Source organism: Quercus lobata, chromosome 12 (genome assembly GCF_001633185.2).
Source record: "Quercus lobata isolate SW786 chromosome 12, ValleyOak3.0 Primary Assembly, whole genome shotgun sequence".
Taxonomy (NCBI): domain Eukaryota; kingdom Viridiplantae; phylum Streptophyta; class Magnoliopsida; order Fagales; family Fagaceae; genus Quercus; species Quercus lobata.
In genome coordinates, this window is record NC_044915.1 from 40469230 (window position 1) to 40487511 (window position 18282).

At 39.9% G+C, this 18282-nt stretch overlaps 1 pseudogene; it reads left to right on the forward strand.

Annotated features, from left to right (window-relative positions):
- The first annotated feature begins 589 nt into the window (after window positions 1-589).
- On the forward strand, window positions 590-8779 carry LOC115970652 (annotated as a pseudogene).
- The last annotated feature ends 9503 nt before the right edge of the window (window positions 8780-18282 follow it).

Consider the following 18282-nt stretch of genomic DNA (forward strand, 5'->3'; position numbering starts at 1 on the left):
GGAAAGAGTAAAGTGCAAAGAAATAATCTAAAAAGAATTACAAAACATGCTTGGAGCCTTAGATATCTTCGAGTACTATCACTTATCTTATATTTTTACTATATACAAAATTAGGAAAAAAAGCAAAAGTAAAATAATGCTTTTGTTAATGGATATGACTTGTGTTTAGTAGCTTGTTCTATTAGACACGCTAAGAGATGAATGTATCCAAAGTTAAATATGTGTCTACATCCTAATATGTTTAGTAGAACTGGCCACTGGTCACGGGTTTCACTCTTTGTTGATTGATACTCTAATGGCATTTGTTGAAGCTATAGTAATTGACTTAGGTACCCCTGATTTTATGGAAAATAACTTGGGAAAACAAAAAAGCTAGGTGCATGTTAGAAATTAGAATAGCAAATAAATAAGCAACTTTTCACCATTTTTCTTTTCAGCTTACTTTTTGTACCCTTTTTGGGAACTCCTTCTTTCTCAACCATTACCCAATTCCCACCTGATGGCCTCACTTCATCTCTTCCTTACATTTTGATACATTTACGGATTTACCCCACTTTCTCATTTTTTCCGTTGGTCTCCACCACACGACATGTCGTCACGGCCTTCCGTCTGCCATTTTCATTTCGTTTTTGGTTTCTTCTCCCTTCTCTCCGGGATCCAATCCAATGATCTTCAAATTCTCATGAAACCAAAATCCACCCTTCAAACACCTAACACCAGTGTCTTCGATTCCTGGGAATCCAGCAATTCTTTGTGCAAAAATTTCACTGGAATCACCTGCAATTCAAACGGTTTAGTTACAGAAATCGAACTTTCAAACCAAAATTTAACCGGGGTTGTTCCTCTTGATTTAATATGCCTGCTCCGATCACTAGAAAAGCTCTCACTGGGGTTCAACCATTTCAAAGGTCAAATTATGGCAGAATTGCAAGATTGTGTCAAGTTGCATTATTTGGATTTAGGAAACAACTTATTCAGAGAAGATTTTCAATTTCCAAACGATGTGTTACAGCTTACCAATCTGAAATGCTTGTACCTCTCCTATTGCAACATCCAAGGAGCAATCCCAGCTGGGATTGGAAACCTTAAACAGCTAACTATCTTGCAACTTTCCGACAATAACATGTCCGGAGAAATACCTACAGAGATTGGAAAACTCGTCAACCTCCGGAACCTTGAGCTCTTCAACAACTCATTCACAGGAAAGCTTCCCATCAGTTTAAGAAATATCACAAAGCTTGAGCTGTTCGATGCTTCGCGAAACTATCTTGAAGGCGATCTATCTGAGTTGAGATTCTTGAATAAGTTGGTGTCTCCGCAACTACATGAAAACAAGCTCTCTGGCCAAGTCCCATCCGAGTTTGGCAAGTTCAACAGGCTTGTAAACCTTACACTATATAGGAACAGCTTCACTGGCCCCCTGCCTCAGAACCTTGGCACTTGGGCCAAACTAGGTTTCATCGACGTATCGGAGAATTTCTTTAATGGTCCAATTCCACCAAATATGTGCAAGCAAGATACTTTGAGAGAGCTTCTCCTGCTTCAAAATAATCTCACAGGTAAAATTCCAGTAACTTATGCCAAATGCTCCACGCTATATCGTTTCAGAGTCAACGACAACTTCCTTTCTGGTACTGTCCCTACTGGAATCTGGAGATTACCAAACTTGAGCATTATTGATATCAGCTTGAATAGTATTGAAGGTGCAATTACCTCTGATATAAAAAATGCCAAGTCTCTGCAACAGTTATTTGCATCAAACAATTGTTTATCCGGTGCATTGCCCACCGAGATTTCAGAAGCCACGTCTCTGGTTTCGATTAAGTTGAATGACAATCAGATTTCAGGAAATATTCCAACCGGCATTGGTGATTTAAAGCGATTGAGCGTTCTTCATTTTCAGAACAACAAGCTATCGGGCCCAATCCCAGAGACGGTTGGTTTTTGTGAGTATCTCATCGACATAAACTTTGCTAATAATTTGCTTTCTGGCCATATCCCGTCTTCATTGGGGTCTCTAAAGACTCTTTACTTTCAGAACCTGTCGTATAATCAACTTTCCGGTGAAATTCCGAGGAGTTTCGCATCTCTTCCGCTAAATATTCTGGATCTTTCTCACAACAGATTATACGATTCACAGTTGTCCAAGGATATCATGGCACTTATCATCATTTGCTTAGCATGGGGTTTGCTCCTTTTGGTTGCAGCTTTGGTGTTCTGCTTCAAGCTAAAGAAGAGTGGAAAAGATCGAGACTGTTCGTTAAAGGACAAATCTTGGAAAGTAAATTCCTTCCATATGTTGACCTTCACAGTGGATCAGATTCTGGATTCCATCAAGCAAGAGAACCTAATTGGAAGAGGTCGGTCAGGGAAAGTGTACAAAGCTTTAGTCTGTAATGGTACTGAACTACGAGCAGTTAAGCACATATTGAATACTAACTGTGCTAGGAAATCAAAGGAATTTGACTCCGAGGTGCGGACTTTGAGTTCAATAAGGCATGTGAATGTGGTGAAGCTGTAATGTAGTATTACCAGTGAGGACTCATGCTTGTTGGTGTATGAGTATTTACGAAATGGGAGCTTGTGGGATCGACTGCACACGTCCCAGCCGATGCAGCAGCTTGATTGGGATACGAGGTATGAGACTGCAGTTGGGATAGCCAAAGGATTAGATTATCTACATTATGGGTGTGATATGATTCACAGAGATATCAAGTCCGGTAATATATTGCTGGATGAAAATATGAAGCCAAAGATTGCTGATTTTGGACTTGCTAAGACTGTTCAAGCCAATGGTGGTAAGGATTCATCCCATCTCATTGTGGGAACGCATGGCTACATTGCTCCTGGTTAGTGAATTTTCAGTTGCTAAACATTAACGAATTATTAGATTCACAATGCTTATATACACATGCATACATAACTGATGGAGAAATACTTGGCGCCTAATATAAGAAGATACAGAAACTATGAAGAAGAAGATAATATGCGAGAGAGAGAGAGAGAATGAAAATAATGATCTGAATTGAATGAAATGAATCTGTACAAGCTCTGCACCTAAATACTAAAACAGAGACCTGGAGAAAATATCCCAAATCTGTTACAACCAAAATTCTGTTACTGCACGTGTAGAAGTCTGTTATTCCACGTGTGAGCTTCCTCCAACTTAAATACAATCAAAACTACAGGTAGTTTTACATACATGAAATACAAAACTACAACATCAACACTGCACTGATGTCGTTTAGACAGAAAACAGAAAACTTATTTCTTCTTCGTGGCTTTCTTCTTCTGCTTTATCTCTTTTCTGTCTTTCTGATGTGAGCTGCAATCTTGATACTCCCCCTCAAGATGAGAATTGGGATTGTGGATATTCACAATACACATCTTGGATAGTAATGCTTGCAATTGTTGACCACTAAGGGCCTTTGTGAGGAGATCAGCTAACTGGGAATGAGTAGGAGTAAAGAACAACCGAATGACCTTATCTTCAACTTTGTCCCTGACCAAGTGGCAATCTATTTCTATGTGCTTGGTTCTTTCATGAAACACAGGATTTTCACCTATGTAAATGGCTGCTTGATTGTCACAGAAAAGCATAGCAGGTTTGGGATGTGAAACCTCTAAGTCCTTTAACAAAGCTAGAAGCCAAGTTATTTCACATGTAGTAACAGCCATGGCTCTATATTCTGCCTCAGCAGAGGATCTAGAGACAATGGATTGCTTCTTGGTCTTCCATGAAATGAGTGAATCACCTAAGAAGATGCAAAATCCAGTAGTAGATCTTCTAGTGTCAATGCAGGAAGCCCAATCTGCATCTATGTATGCCTTTAGATGCAAATCAGACTTGGATGAGAAAAGGATGCCCTGACCAGGAGTACCCTTAAGATATTGCAGCACCTTATAAGCTGCATCCAGATGAGGTTTGCGTGGCTTGGACATGAATTGACTCAATTTTTGGACTGAGTAAGCAATGTCTGGTCTAGTTATAGTGAGATACAACAATCTTCCTACTAGCCTCCTGTAAACACTAGGATCAGGTAGTAATTCTCCACAAAACTTGCTTAACTTCAAATTTTGTTCCATAGGAACCTTACTTGGTTTGCAACCTGTCATCCCAGCATCTTTAAGTATCTCTAAGGTGTATTTCCTTTGGCATAAAGAAATGCCTTGGTCTGATCTAGCCACCTCAAGTCCAAGGAAAAACTTCAAGTTCCCAAGGTCTTTCAACTTGAATTCTTGATCCAAAAACACTTTAAGGTCTTCAACAGCATGAGTATCATTGCTGGCAATGAGGATGTCATCAACATACACCAAGAGAGCTATAAAGGACTGATTGAATTTCTTGGTGAATAAGGAGTAATCTGACTTAGACTGTTTGAAACCACACTTCAAAATGGTAGAGGAGAACTTAGAATACCATTGTCTTGAAGCCTGCTTAAGACCATACAATGACTTATTCAGTTTGCATACCAAAGGCTCCCCCTTGCTGTGAAGACCAGGAGGCAAATGCATATAAACTTCCTCATGGAGATCACCATGGAGGAAAGCATTGTTCACATCAAGTTGAACAAGGTGCCAGCCCTTCACAGCATCAATGGCAAGGACAGTCTTCACTAAAGTCATCTTAGCCACAGGAGAGAAAGTATCTGTGAAGTCCAAACCCTCCTGTTGAGTGAATCCCTTTGCCACAAGTCTGGCCTTGTACCTCTCCACTGATCCATCAGCCCTATATTTGATTCTATAAACCCATTTGCACCCAATGGCCTTCTTATGAGAAGGAAGGGAAGTAAGAGACCAAGTCTGGTTAGATTCCAAGGCTGCAATCTCATCAGCCATAGCAGTCTGCCACTTAGGGTCCTTGATAGCCTCAGAATAGGACTTAGGCTCAGAAATGGCAGTGATTTGGGAACAAAAATGGGCATAAGAAGGGGAAAGATTAGAAGAATCAAGATAATCAGAGAGAGGATACTTGAACCTGACATAAAAGACCTGGAACCAGACTTGATGAATGAATTGGAGTGAGCACACTGATCATGAACAACATTACTGCATTTATAATTTTGCAAATAAGCAGGAGCTTTACTGATTCTTGTAGACTTCCTTAAAGAAGGAATGGAAGCAGGAATGGAATCAGGTACAGATGTAGGAATGGAATCAGGTATAGATGCAGGAATAGAAACAGGAAGGGAAGGAGGTATGGAATTGGAAATAGGATCAGGTATGGAGTCTGCAGCATGAGGAAGATTAGAATCAAGAGAATGGGTTGATGTAATATCTGAAATGGATGAAATAGGGGGGGTCAAAACAGATGGAGAATCTGTAACAGGAGTGAATGTGGGATGAGAATCAACAATGGGAGTGGCAACCAAAGGTAAGGGGTCAAGGTAAGGATCTGGGGAAGGAAAAAGATGAGGTAAGGTAATTGTGGAATGAGGGGAAGAGGAATATGTGGAAGAAATGAATGGAAAGACAGTCTCATGAAATAGGACATCCCTAGAGACAAAAATCCTCTTGGTGGCAAGATCAAGCACCTTGAAACCTTTAACCCCATAAGGATAGCCCAGAAAAACACATGGTAAGGATCTAGGATCAAACTTTGACCTATTGTGAGATAAGGTAGAAGCAAAACAAAGGCATCCAAACACCTTTAGATGATCATAGGAAGGGATTTTGTTGTAAAGTTTCTCAAAGGGAGTTTTGTTGCCAAGGGTAGAGGAGGGCAGCCTATTGATGATATGCACAGCAGTTAGGACACATTCACCCCAAAAGGTAAGAGGCACATTGGACTGGAACTTTAAGGCTCTTGCAATGCTCAATATGTGTTGGTGTTTCCTCTCCACAACTGAATTTTGTTGTGGAGTGGCTACACAAGAGTGCTGATGCAGAATTCCATGCTTAGCATAAAACTCTGGTAGGGTAAATTCCTGAGCATTGTCAGTCCTAATGGCCTTAATTTTAGTGCTAAACTGTGTGGATATCATATTGAAGAAAGAAATTAACAAGGGTCTGGTTTCAGATTTGTTTTTCATGAGGTACACCCATGTGGATCGTGTGGCATCATCAACAATGGTAAGAAAATATCGAAAACCATCATGAGTAAACTTAGCAAAGGGACCCCATACATCACAGTGAATAAGATCAAAAGGATTTGCAGACAAATGATTAAAGAAAGGGAATGGAAAACGTTTCTGTTTGGCAATGGGGCAAAGAGTACAAGTTTTATTGCTATGTATATTGCTTACATCAGGTATACAATCATGTAAAGCAAGAAGTTTAGAATCTGAAGCATGTCCTAGTCTAAGATGCCAAAGAAATGGCTTGGTTATGACAGGAACATTAGAAATATTATTGACAAAAGTACCAAAAACAGAATTTAAAATGGAAGAAGATGCAGAATCAGATTTGCAAGGAGTTGTAGATAGCAAGTAGAGGTTGTTATGAAGTTTACCCACTCCAATCGTTTTCCAACAAGAAAGGTCCTGTATAAAACACAAATTGGACAAGAAAATGAAACAGCAAGACAAATTTTTTGTTAATTGACTCACAGAGATCAGATTGAAAGTGAAAGAAGGAACACATAACACATTCTCAAGTATAAGACTGGCTGTTACTTGAATAGTGCCAATGTGTGTGACAAGAACTCTTTCACCATTAGGTAATTGGACAAAAGATGAGATAGAATTGGTAATCTTAGTGAATAAATTGATAGAATGGACAATGTGATCTGTTGCTCCAGTGTCAAGGACCCAAGTTTGTCTATCAAAGATTGTTTTACTAGCTGGATTATTGGCAAAAATGGAATGTTGCATACTCAGGCAGACAGAATCATGAAAAGAGTCACAAGGATTACCTGAAATGGCAGAATTGGCTGTAGCTATAGCATCATTGGAATTACCAGAAGTGGATGCATGAGAATTCAGTAAAGATAGCAATTGTTGATACTAATCTGAAGTGAAAGGGAAGGGATTCTGCTGCACAAATTCAGATTGTCCTTAAATATCATCTACCATAACTTGATTAGCCTTGGCCATCCGTCCATTCTGCTTGTAACCTGGAGGAAATCCAACAAGTTTGTAACACTTTTCCATAATATGTCCAAGCTTTCCACAGTGGCTGCATACAGGTCTTCCTTTGTTAGCATTGCCCTTGAAATTTCTACCATTGCTGTTGTTTGAAGAAGAACCTTGATTGAAGACTTGGTTCTTAACAGCAAGTGCAGCTGATTCAATGGAAGAAGTACCATTAAAGGTTGAAAAACCTTTGCCTTTCTTCCTGGATTACCAATGAAAAGGCCTTATCTATTGATGGAACAGGCTCCATCATAAGGATTTGAGTCTTGACTTGTGAAAAAAATCACTCAATCCATTAAGAAACTGCATTATTGAGTCTTGATGATAAAGCTCTGTAATCTTATCATTTACTCCACAAGTGCATTTGCCACATGAACAGCTTGGCAAAGGCCTGAGATTCAACAGTTGATCCCAAGTAGCTTGAAGATCAGTGAAAAACGTTGTTACTGAAGAATCTCCTTGCATTATACTGGAGATCTGCTTCTGGAGCTGAGAGATTCTTGGTCCATTTGCTTGTTGAAAACGGATCTTGAGTGCATTCCACACTGCACGAGCTGTGTCTCTGTAAATAACACTAGCTTTGATGTGAGGTGAAACAGAATTTAAGATCCAAGATGAGATCATCGAGTTGCATTTCGACCAAGCTTGCTTCTCAAGCGGTGTAATCGCCATTGCAACAGTGATGGAACCATCTACAAAGCCAAGTTTGCTCTTAGCATCTAAAGCCATTATCATTGCTCTAGACCAGGTTGGGTAATTATCCTCAGTCAGGTGTGGAGCAACGAGGATCGCACCAGGTGATTCACCATGATGCAAAAAGAATGGACTGCGAGGATCTTCCATTGGAGAAAGCTCGCGATGTGAAGAAGTAGATGAGGTAGTTTCTGTGTTTGACGCCATTGATAAAGGCTCAAGCTCTGATACCATATAAGAAGATACAGAAACTATGAAGAAGAAGATAATATGCGAGAGAGAGAGAGAATGAAAATAATGATCTGAATTGAATGAAATGAATCTGTACAAGCTCTGCACCTAAATACTAAAACAGAGACCTGGAGAAAATATCCCAAATCTGTTACAACCAAAATTCTGTTACTGCACGTGTAGAAGTCTGTTATTCCACGTGTGAGCTTCCTCCAACTTAAATACAATCAAAACTACAGGTAGTTTTACATACATGAAATACAAAACTACAACATCAACACTGCACTGATGTCGTTTAGACAGAAAACAGAAAACTTATTTCTTCTTCGTGGCTTTCTTCTTCTGCTTTATCTCTTTTCTGTCTTTCTGATGTGAGCTGCAATCTTGATACCTAAACTAACTAACTCTGGCATAGAATAGAATACATTCAAAAATCAGTTACAGAGTAATCCCAGCTTTTGATTGTGCTGTGCAGAATATGCCTACACATACAGAGTGGACCAAAAAAGAGCGATGTGTATAGTTTCGGAGTGGTACTGATGGAGCTGGTGAGCGGGAAAAAGCCATTAGAGCTGGAATACGGTGAGAGTATTGATATAGTGAAATGGGTTTGCAGCCGGGACAGTGCATTATTGAGTGTGGTGGATTCTAGGATTCCTGAGGTTTTAAAGGAAGAGGCGGTCCGGGTACTGAAAGTTGCAAAGCTCTGCACAGAAACGCTTCCAAACCTTCGACCCACAATGAGGACCGTTGTAGAAATGCTAAAGAAAATTGACCTTTGAAAATTGGCAGGAGATATGATTTTACCCGAAATGGTGACTGTTACTTGAAATAAGTAGCTATTTACTATTTTGGCTAGCAAGCTTGGCTAACTTATGTCATGTAAGTGCGTTACTTCCCTTTGACAAGTCACAACCAACCAAAAAAAAAAAAGTTTTTGTGTTTTAGACATTAAAAAAAAATAAAGATGTGCCAAAACCGTTCGTTTGGTCAAAGTAAAATAGAGAGAGAAAAAGAAGGGAAGGCAGATCTAAATGGAGCAAAGTGGGGATGGGTAGATCGGAGAGAGGGAACTCAGGGAAGGCAGAGCTGAATTTTTTTTTTTTTTTTTCAGGGGCTGTTTGAATGTTTGTATTTTTTTGGAAATACGTGAAAATCGTTTAAAAACTGAAAACTGTTATTTAAGTATATTTACCAAACAGACTCTCAATTTTGGACACATTTGTGGATAAAATACATGTCCTCTTTCAAATTAACATAGTTAATTTTGAGAAAACAAGAAATGAATGATAGTTAAAATTCAAAAGAGCACCTGCTAAGTCGTGTGATAGTAAATTTAGTTAGATTGCTGTTTTCTGAATTGGGTCTATTCAGTTTTGATAAACTGATGAGTTTCATATGTTAAGATTGTGTCATTTTTTTTCTTTTCTCATAAGTTTGCTGTTTAATATGGGAGCTCTACTATTTTCACTAGTTCTTTTTTGGTAATGGCCTGCAGTTTAAAATGTTTTGTTAAGTTTGCTAATTAAGATGGGAGCTCTAGTATTTTTACTGGTTCTTTTTTGGTAATGGCCTGCGGTTTAAAATGTTTTGTAGTTGTGTTATTAAGGAATTTTAGAGGAAAACAAAAAGAGGATGGATTTTTTATTTTTAAATTCCAAATTTGCTTGTTGAATTAATTTTCTGCCTGAGATGAGTCAATGGAGTGTCCCCCAACTATGCTCAAAGTCGAAAAAGATGTAGTGTAAGGAGTTATTGCCTATTATAATATCTCTAACTGAGCTAAGAAGCTTGTACTATAAAGAAATCATTGCTAGTTTAAGGCCTCTATTGGAGCTGATCTCCATTTATTTTTCAACAAAGCCAATGCCCAGCTAAGTGGCTTTCTCTTCTGTTATAGAACATGAAGTTTACTAGGTTAGATTTGGATATAGTTCTTATACTCCTAATAGAATCATGTTCTAAATTCAGGTTACTATATTTGCACTACATTGGTTACGCCTCAAGCATAGACATTAAAAATCCTTAGTAAGCTTATTTACTTTTGATGGCATCTCATTCAGATTAAAAGTAGAACAAGTTCATCTTATCAAATTCTGTTTCTTGTTTATGGCATCATGATATATGTGCCTTTGCTTGCCCTAGTTTCCTTGATACTATTTCTTAAAAAAAAAGAATTCCTTGATACTGTGGTGTAAATAACTTTATAGGTTGCTTCTGTTTGAGTTAATTTTTGGTCAGTTAATGGCACGGGAGTGTAATATATCTAACCAAGGGCATGCTACTTTGTATTTCAGTTGTGGGCCTTATGGTCTGCGGCAGTGACTTGAGTGCTTAGACACTTAGGAGGAAGCAATTATTAAAAAGAGGATTGGAGATTATAATGTTAATGTTGTTGAGCCAAAACATCGTGGTGTCGTTGATGACGACCTGTTCTGCAATTGACGAATCCATGTCTAGGCATATTGGGCACGCCGCTGATTCCTATGGTGGCTTCATAATTGTCCAAGTCTCAACCTCACAAACCCAAGCTTTTGACAAATGGAAAAATGCTCCATTAGCTGCTTCAACGGATTGGAATTGTCTCATTCAGCTAAAATATTAGATAGTTTTATGCACGTCTTGTAATAGCTTTCTGAACAATATTTGTAATCTATTTATGAAGTGATTCAACGTGTTGGAATTTATACATGCATGTTTGAGTAGGCTTGTAGCAGCTTTTTGGATAGTTTTTGTGATCTACTTATGAAGTGAATCAATCATGTTGGTTTCTATATGTACATGTTACATTGATCATATTTAATATATGTGATGTTATGTAAACTCTTTTTATGTTTGTGATGCTCCTACTATATGTGATTATTCTTTTCTCAAGTACGGAGCATTTTTTCTTCTAGAAATCAATTGACTAATACTAACATGACCTCACTGGAGTATGAAGGAAAGACACGCACTAGAAGGTATAATTAATTGACTCATCAGCTTTATGAACTCTTTCCAACAATCTCATGCAAATTACTCATTTTCATGGTTTCACTTGTTCAACTTGAAAATGCCACATACATATGCATAAACCATACTGAAGTTGTAATATAAATGCTACATTCTTCCATGGTACCAAGAAGGTATGATTAATTCTTTCAAGTTTCAACTACTTAGTCACCAATTAAGTGAATTACATATGAAAGTTGTAATGCATGGGCTACGTTCTTCCATATTGCTAAGAAGGTATATTTCATTCCTTAGACTAAAAAATCACTACATCAATAGCAGTTTTGAATATCTTAGGAAAGGTTGAAATTGAGAGGAAGCTGGCCGGCAAACTTTTGCAAACAGTTGGGTTTTGAACAACCTTCTCAATTGAGATGGAAAGGTTTTCAATGGTTAAAAGCCTAAATTTTTATAAAATTATATATATATATATATATATTTTTAAAGGTTATACATTTTTTTTATTAGTGATGTTAAGGATACTACAAATTTTACTATTGATTTACAAATCACCATTTTACTAATCACAAAAAAGTGATTTAAACATTCATTAATTAGATTGATGAATTTCATTAATGAGGGCCAATGTCACATCATATTATAAACATTTTATAGTGCTTTTAGCGCATTTTTCTTTTTCATTTCTATTAAAACTCTCAATGTACAAGATCAATAAAACCCTAACCCAATTGAAACTCTAAAATGTTTCCAAAAAAATGTTGCAAGTATGTTAAATCATTAATTATAGATTAATCTCCCCTAATAGTTTGAGAATTTAATTTTTGTAAACTGATATCCTACAAAGCCACAAACCAAATAATATCTATTTCCCTCTCTTAAAAACAAGATATAAAATTAAAAATTAGATTTTAACTTTATTTAACTATCATTATATATCCAAAATAAAGTTTTTTTTTTAATCATATATTTCTTTTTATTAATATTTATGGTTCAATTATAATATTCAATTCTCCATATGAAATTAACATTAGTTTAGTTAGTATTATTCATCTAATTATGTATTTAATGTATCAAATTAATCTTGATTTGATTAATATTAAATAATTTTGTTTAATTAATGTAAGGACACGATTCGTGGCGGACCGTAACAGTGTCGGGTTCGCACGTAAAACGGCCCTAACAATATCATTTGTAGAGCGTGGGTTTGAAAGGCTAGGCCTTGATCGCCAGGCGGTGGGTTTTTCGTGGTATTCGTGCGTGTCTAGGTTATCTTCACCCATGGAGTCTTTCTCCTGGAGGTGGGCTGGGAGGCTCTGGTTTTTGGCCATTTTTCCCAACCCCTTCCTTAGGTTACTTATTTTTCCTTTTATATCCCCCTCTGTCCATTGTCCTTCGTCCACGTATCGGGTTAGCCTTTCTAAGACTGATACTTGTCCCTTCAGCCCATACCCAAAGTCGTTGGGGGTGGTTGTAAAAGCCAAAGAATGCGGCTCTGTCAGGTTCAGAGTATTGAATGGCAGTAAGGGCAGCTTTCCCTGGATATTTTAGATTTTTCTTCCTAGTTTTAGCCTTATACCGTTTTTACCCCTATTTCTGATGGGACTTTGGGTCTGCCGAGTACTGAACTACCCTCGGCGGTATCCATAGACTATCTTGTCGAGCTTGGGCCATAGCCTTCCTCGGCTTGGGCCTTTGGATTCTCCCCAGGTAGATGGGCCTGGCCCATAAATCCTTTGGGCCCCACAATAGCCCCTCAAAACCCGGCTGTCCAACCTCTTGGTTGGAAAAGGGGGTTTTGGTGATGCCGAACTTTTATGATGGCTCCTTTAATTCAGCCTTTCATTAATGCTAACGGTTTTCCATCTGTCCAAGAAATATACTAATCTACGAGGTGTTTTTTGATTTTAATCCTGACGCGTTCTCGTCGTTTGATTATTCAAAACACGCCTTTAATGACTTCCCTTCACGAGACTCATTTACATTCGACGGTTCGTCTGACGAGGCGGAGAAATGGAACGGACACATCTTCGTTTTCAGATTCTTTTGGAAAACTGGACGAATTTAATGCCTTCCGTTTTGCCCTTCCTATAAGAGGACAAGTAGGAGGCTATCACTTTCGTGCAGAGACCCTTTTATTTTTCTGAGATTTGAAACCCTTTGCCTCCCTTAGCGTTTACTTAACCCAGTAGTTATACACTAAATCACAGTACATTCACCATAACAAATGATGAAGAAACCATACCCCTCCTCAAAGCGTCATGTTCTAATAAAACTCGAAATGGCCCGGTCAGGGCAAAGATGGCGGAGGCTTAAGGCTCGTCTTATCTTCCTTTCAGCCAAAATCCGAAGCAGGGACTCGTCACGTCAAACTTTTGGCATGACTGAGTCGAGAACACCCATCATCAGTACCAACCGCGCTCTCATGAGCATACCTAATATGGCTCCAGTGTGTTGGGAGTCAGGATCGAGGCAGGGACTAAGTGCCCCTGCTTCTTCCTCTCTTCGTTCACTGGCGCCTCCTTTTACCTCCCTTTCTCAGTCTTCCCAGCACCAGTTCCATCCTGGTGTTTTTCTTTCTCTCTCTTTTGCTCCTTTTTCTTTCTTTTCATCTCTTCTCTCTTCTTCTCCTCCTTCTTTACTCATGTCCTCCATCTTCTTCATTGATTTCTTCCTTACTATTTCCTTCTCCTTCATCTTTTTCCAAAGAAGGTTCTTCTCTTAATATGAGCAACATTGAGGCAGAGATTGGAGAGACTTTTGAAGACGAGTTTAAAAGGCGCTTGACCGTTTACTTATCTGTACTGTGGATGCTAGTGTTGCTTCGGCAGCTCACCTTTTGTATAGGCTTGTTTAAGCCCCTTTTTGTACGTTGTAATAATTTTTCATATTAATAAAAATTGTTGTTATTTCATTTCGCATGTTATGTCTCTATGTTTTCATAAATTTGCAAGCGCTGCTCGGCACAATAATATAGCATCTAAATCAATGACGACTAAGACCAAAATACTTGATAATAAAAATATGTCGCCATAACTTTAATAGAAGTGTTTGGCGCAATAAGGCCGACCCATGAGAAATAATACTTACCCCGTACTAGCCGAGGAGAGAACCGAAGGCTTGATGCCGTGTGAGAAATAACCATCCGAGGACATATCACCCGCCAAATGAACAGCCCTCTTAGACTACTGAATACTGGGGCGTTCCACCACCTTCCTTACACCTTTGTTGGCCTTAGCCTTTTACAGTGTTTAAGCCGTGGCTAAAGTAACTTGGCATTTTTATCAAGTAGCCAATCTTACGAAACTTAAACTTTTTTTTTTTTTTTTTTTTTTTATAATATCCAAGTAGTTGGTTCCCCCATTCGCTTGAATCCGAAGACCATACAAGACCTTGGTTCAGTTTATCCCTTTCCTCAGGTATCTCACAAGTTGCCGAGCAAGAGGTTGTCCTCGGCAACGGTTATTCCTCGGCGTGGGCCGTAGTCCGTGGGCCCCCATGCAGAACGGGTCCTGGGCCGCGAACTTACTAGGCCCACAAATTAAGAGGCATTTCCGTAGTCTTTGGTCACGCGGTACTTTTTGGCGTACCAGTGTTCGAGGTGCGCCTTCACGAGGCTCCTTTAATCTCGTGGTTGCAGATGGCGTGGGAAATCGAGCCGGAGACATTTTGTCCGTAGCGCTCCTTGGGACGCTGCGTGAATTAAATGCCACCTCCTTATCTCTTTAAATAAATAAGAGAGAAAGTTGCCTTACCTGCGCGCAAATCCTTCAGTTTCCTTCCCTAGTATATCATGTTTGAGGCGAGGGTTGGGGAAAAGGAACTCTCTCCGCCACAGAGGCGCCGTGTCCTCCTGAGACTCAAAGTAGTGAGGTACGGGCAAAGGAGGCATAAATTCAAAGGAGCATTCCGTTTCGACAGAGGGAAAAGGGGGTTTCTCCCTCTTTTAGCCAAAATCCGAAACAGGTTCTGTTCATGCCAGAATTTTGGTGTGTCAGAAGAAAGATTCTCCGCCATCAGCGCCTCTGCCTCGTTGCAGGCAAATTTTTGGTGAAGGCTCCTCAACTTCCGGCTCCCCGCACCTTTCCTTCAGCGGTGTCAGGCTCAAGTTGGGTTCTTTTGCTGCCTGAGTTATGGGCGTGCAAAAGCATTGAGGAGGAATAAGGTCTCGAAGCGGTAGCCAACCTCTCCTCTGAGCTACCTCCTCGACTTTATCGTCACTCTCTTGCATTTTTCTTTTACTTACGTAGTTAACTTTAATGTAAGCTTGTTTCAGCTTTTCATTGTACATTGTACTGTTCCTTTGTCTTAACAAAAGATGTGCTTATTTCTTTATACATACTTTTCTTCTCTGCAACAACTACTTTGTGCATGAATATTAAATCTAAGCTTGCCCTTAATGATATTCCGGGCAGAAAAATGCCTTAACACAGATTCCTACTGGTTTAAACTCACAAGTATTATCAAGTATAACAATGGTAATCCTCAATAAATTAAACTCTTGGAACTAACCGGGATAACTGCTGAGTGCTGCGCGATGCACGCTAGACCAATGTCCAAAACTTAGCTTTCCTCATCCAAGTAGTTGGTTTCCCCATAGGCTTGAGTCCGTGGACCATGCCATGCCCTAGTTCTGTCCAAAACCTAGTTTTCCTCATCCAGGTGGTTGGTTTCTCCATAGGCTTGAGTCCGTGGACCATGCAATGCCCTGGTTCTGTCCAAAACCTAGTTTTCCTCATCCAGGTAGTTGGTTTCCCCAGAGGCTTGAGTCCGAGGACTATGCAATGCCCTGGTTCTGTCCAAAACCTAGTTTTCCTCATCCAGGTAGTCGGTTTCTCCATAGGCTTGAGTCCGTGGACCATGCAATGCCTTGGTTCTGTCCAAAACCTAGTTTTCCTCATCCAGGTAGTTGGTTTCCCCAGAGGCTTGAGTCCGAGGACTATGCAATGCCTTGGTTCTGTCCAAAACCTAGTTTTCCTCATCCAGGTAGTTGGTTTCCCCAGAGGCTTGAGTCCGAGGACTATGCAATGCCTTGGTTCTGTCCAAAACCTAGTTTTCCTCATCCAGGTAGTTGGTTTCCCCAGAGGCTTGAGTCCGAGGACTATGCAATGCCTTGGTTCTGTCCAAAACCTAGTTTTCCTCATCCAGGTAGTTGGTTTCCCCATAGGCTTGAGTCCGAGGACTATGCAATGCCTTGGTTCTGTCCAAAACCTAGTTTTCCTCATCCAGGTAGTTGGTTTCCCCAGAGGCTTGAGTCCGGACTATGCAATGCCTTGGTTCTGTCCAAAACCTAGTTTTCCTCATCCAGTAGTTGGTTTCCCCAGAGGCTTGAGTCCGTGGACCATGCAATGCCTTGGTTCTGTCCAAAACCTAGTTTTCCTCATCCAGGTAGTTGGTTTCCCCAGAGGCTTGAGTCCGAGGACTATGCAATGCCTGGTTCTGTCCAAAACCTAGTTTTCCTCATCCAGGTAGTTGGTTTCCCAGAGGCTTGAGTCCGTGGACCATGCAATGCCTTGGTTCTGTCCAAAACCTAGTTTTCCTCATCCAGGTAGTTGGTTTCCCCAGAGGCTTGAGTCCGAGGACTATGCAATGCCTTGGTTCTGTCCAAAACCTAGTTTTCCTCATCCAGGTAGTTGGTTTCTCCATAGGCTTGAGTCCGTGGACCATGCAATGTCTTGGTTTTGTCCAAAACCTAGTTTTCCTCATCCAGGTAGTTGGTTTCCCCAGAGGCTTGGGTCCGTGGACCATGCAATGCCTTGGTTCTGTCCAAAACCTAGTTTTCTCTTTGTGTGGGATCTCGGCTTTAGGGGAGTTAGCTCCTCAGCCAAGCCCCTAGAGTTTATCCATACGATTAACGCTACCAAGTGCCTAGTTTGCTCTTTACGGGGGACCTTGGCTTTAAGGGAGTTAGCTCCTCAGCCAAGCCCCTAGTCAAGAAACGTAGCCCCTAGCAGAACTTTACGCTAAGACTCTATAACCAATTGTTAGAAACAAAAAAGGAACTATTTCGACCTACCGCCTATGCCAACACACAAGCCTTCCCCACAGACGGTGCCAATTGTAAGGACACGATTCGTGGCGGACCGTAACAGTGTCGGGTTCGCACGTAAAACGGCCCTAACAATATCATTTGTAGAGCGTCGGTTTGAAAGGCTAGGCCTTGATCGCCAGGAGGTGGGTTTTTCGTGGTATTCGTGCGTGTCTAGGTTATCTTCACCCATGGAGTCTTTCTCCTGGAGGTGGGCTGGGAGGCTCTGGTTTTTGGCCATTTTTCCCAGCCCCTTCCTTAGGTTACTTATTTTTCCTTTTATATCCCCCTCTGTCCATTGTCCTTCGTCCACGTATCGGGTTAGCCTTTCTAAGACTGATACTTGTCCCTTCAGCCTATACCCAAAGTCGTTGGGGGTGGTTGTAAAAGCCAAAGAATGCGGCTCTGTCAGGTTCAGAGTATTGAATGGCAGTAAAGGCAGCTTTCCCTGGATATTTTAGATTTTTCTTCCTAGTTTTAGCCCTATACCGTTTTTACCCCTATTTCTGATGGGACTTTGGGTCTGCCGAGGACTGAACTGCCCTCGGCGGTATCCATAGACTATCTTGTCGAGCTTGGGCCATAACCTTCCTCGGCTTGGGCCTTTGGATTCTCCCCGGGTAGATGGGCCTGGCCCATAAATCCTTTGGGCCCCACAATTAATATTTACATATTAAAAGCCCTGCATTAATTTTTTGTCTTAGGCTCTAAATAATGTTGGGCCACCCCTGCTCAACAGCTACGTTGCCATACACCCAATATGTAAAAGAAACTGCACGAATCAACTAAAATGAAAATCAACATTGAACTCATACTTCCATTGTCTCGTTCCCTTTTGTTGCCTTGATACATCTAAAATATTTAGTCTTTTAAAAAAAAAAGAAAATTACAATCACTACATTTTTGAAAAGGACAAATGCTTTGTACATTTACCATAGTAAATATTGAGAAAATTTAATATAACATATTGGGAAATTGAAAAACAAAAAACAAAACAAAAGGCCATTTATTATATTCAACCTTCCCCAAAAATTGGTGAACTCATATTGGAACTCGTATTAGGTTAGGATGTTAAGGTCATCATTAAGGTGTGAAATGTATTGCACATATACTGTAATTGGAGGTGTATACTGTAATTGGAGGTGTCAAGTGTCTGTATAAAAGTAGAAATAATTTTTTTTTAAAGATGTGTTTAAGATACACCTAATATAACTCTTTTCTTTCTTATTTTACAAATCTTTAAGATATGCCTAATGTAACTCTTTTCGGACCCTACAAATATATATATATATGTGTGTGTGTGTGTGT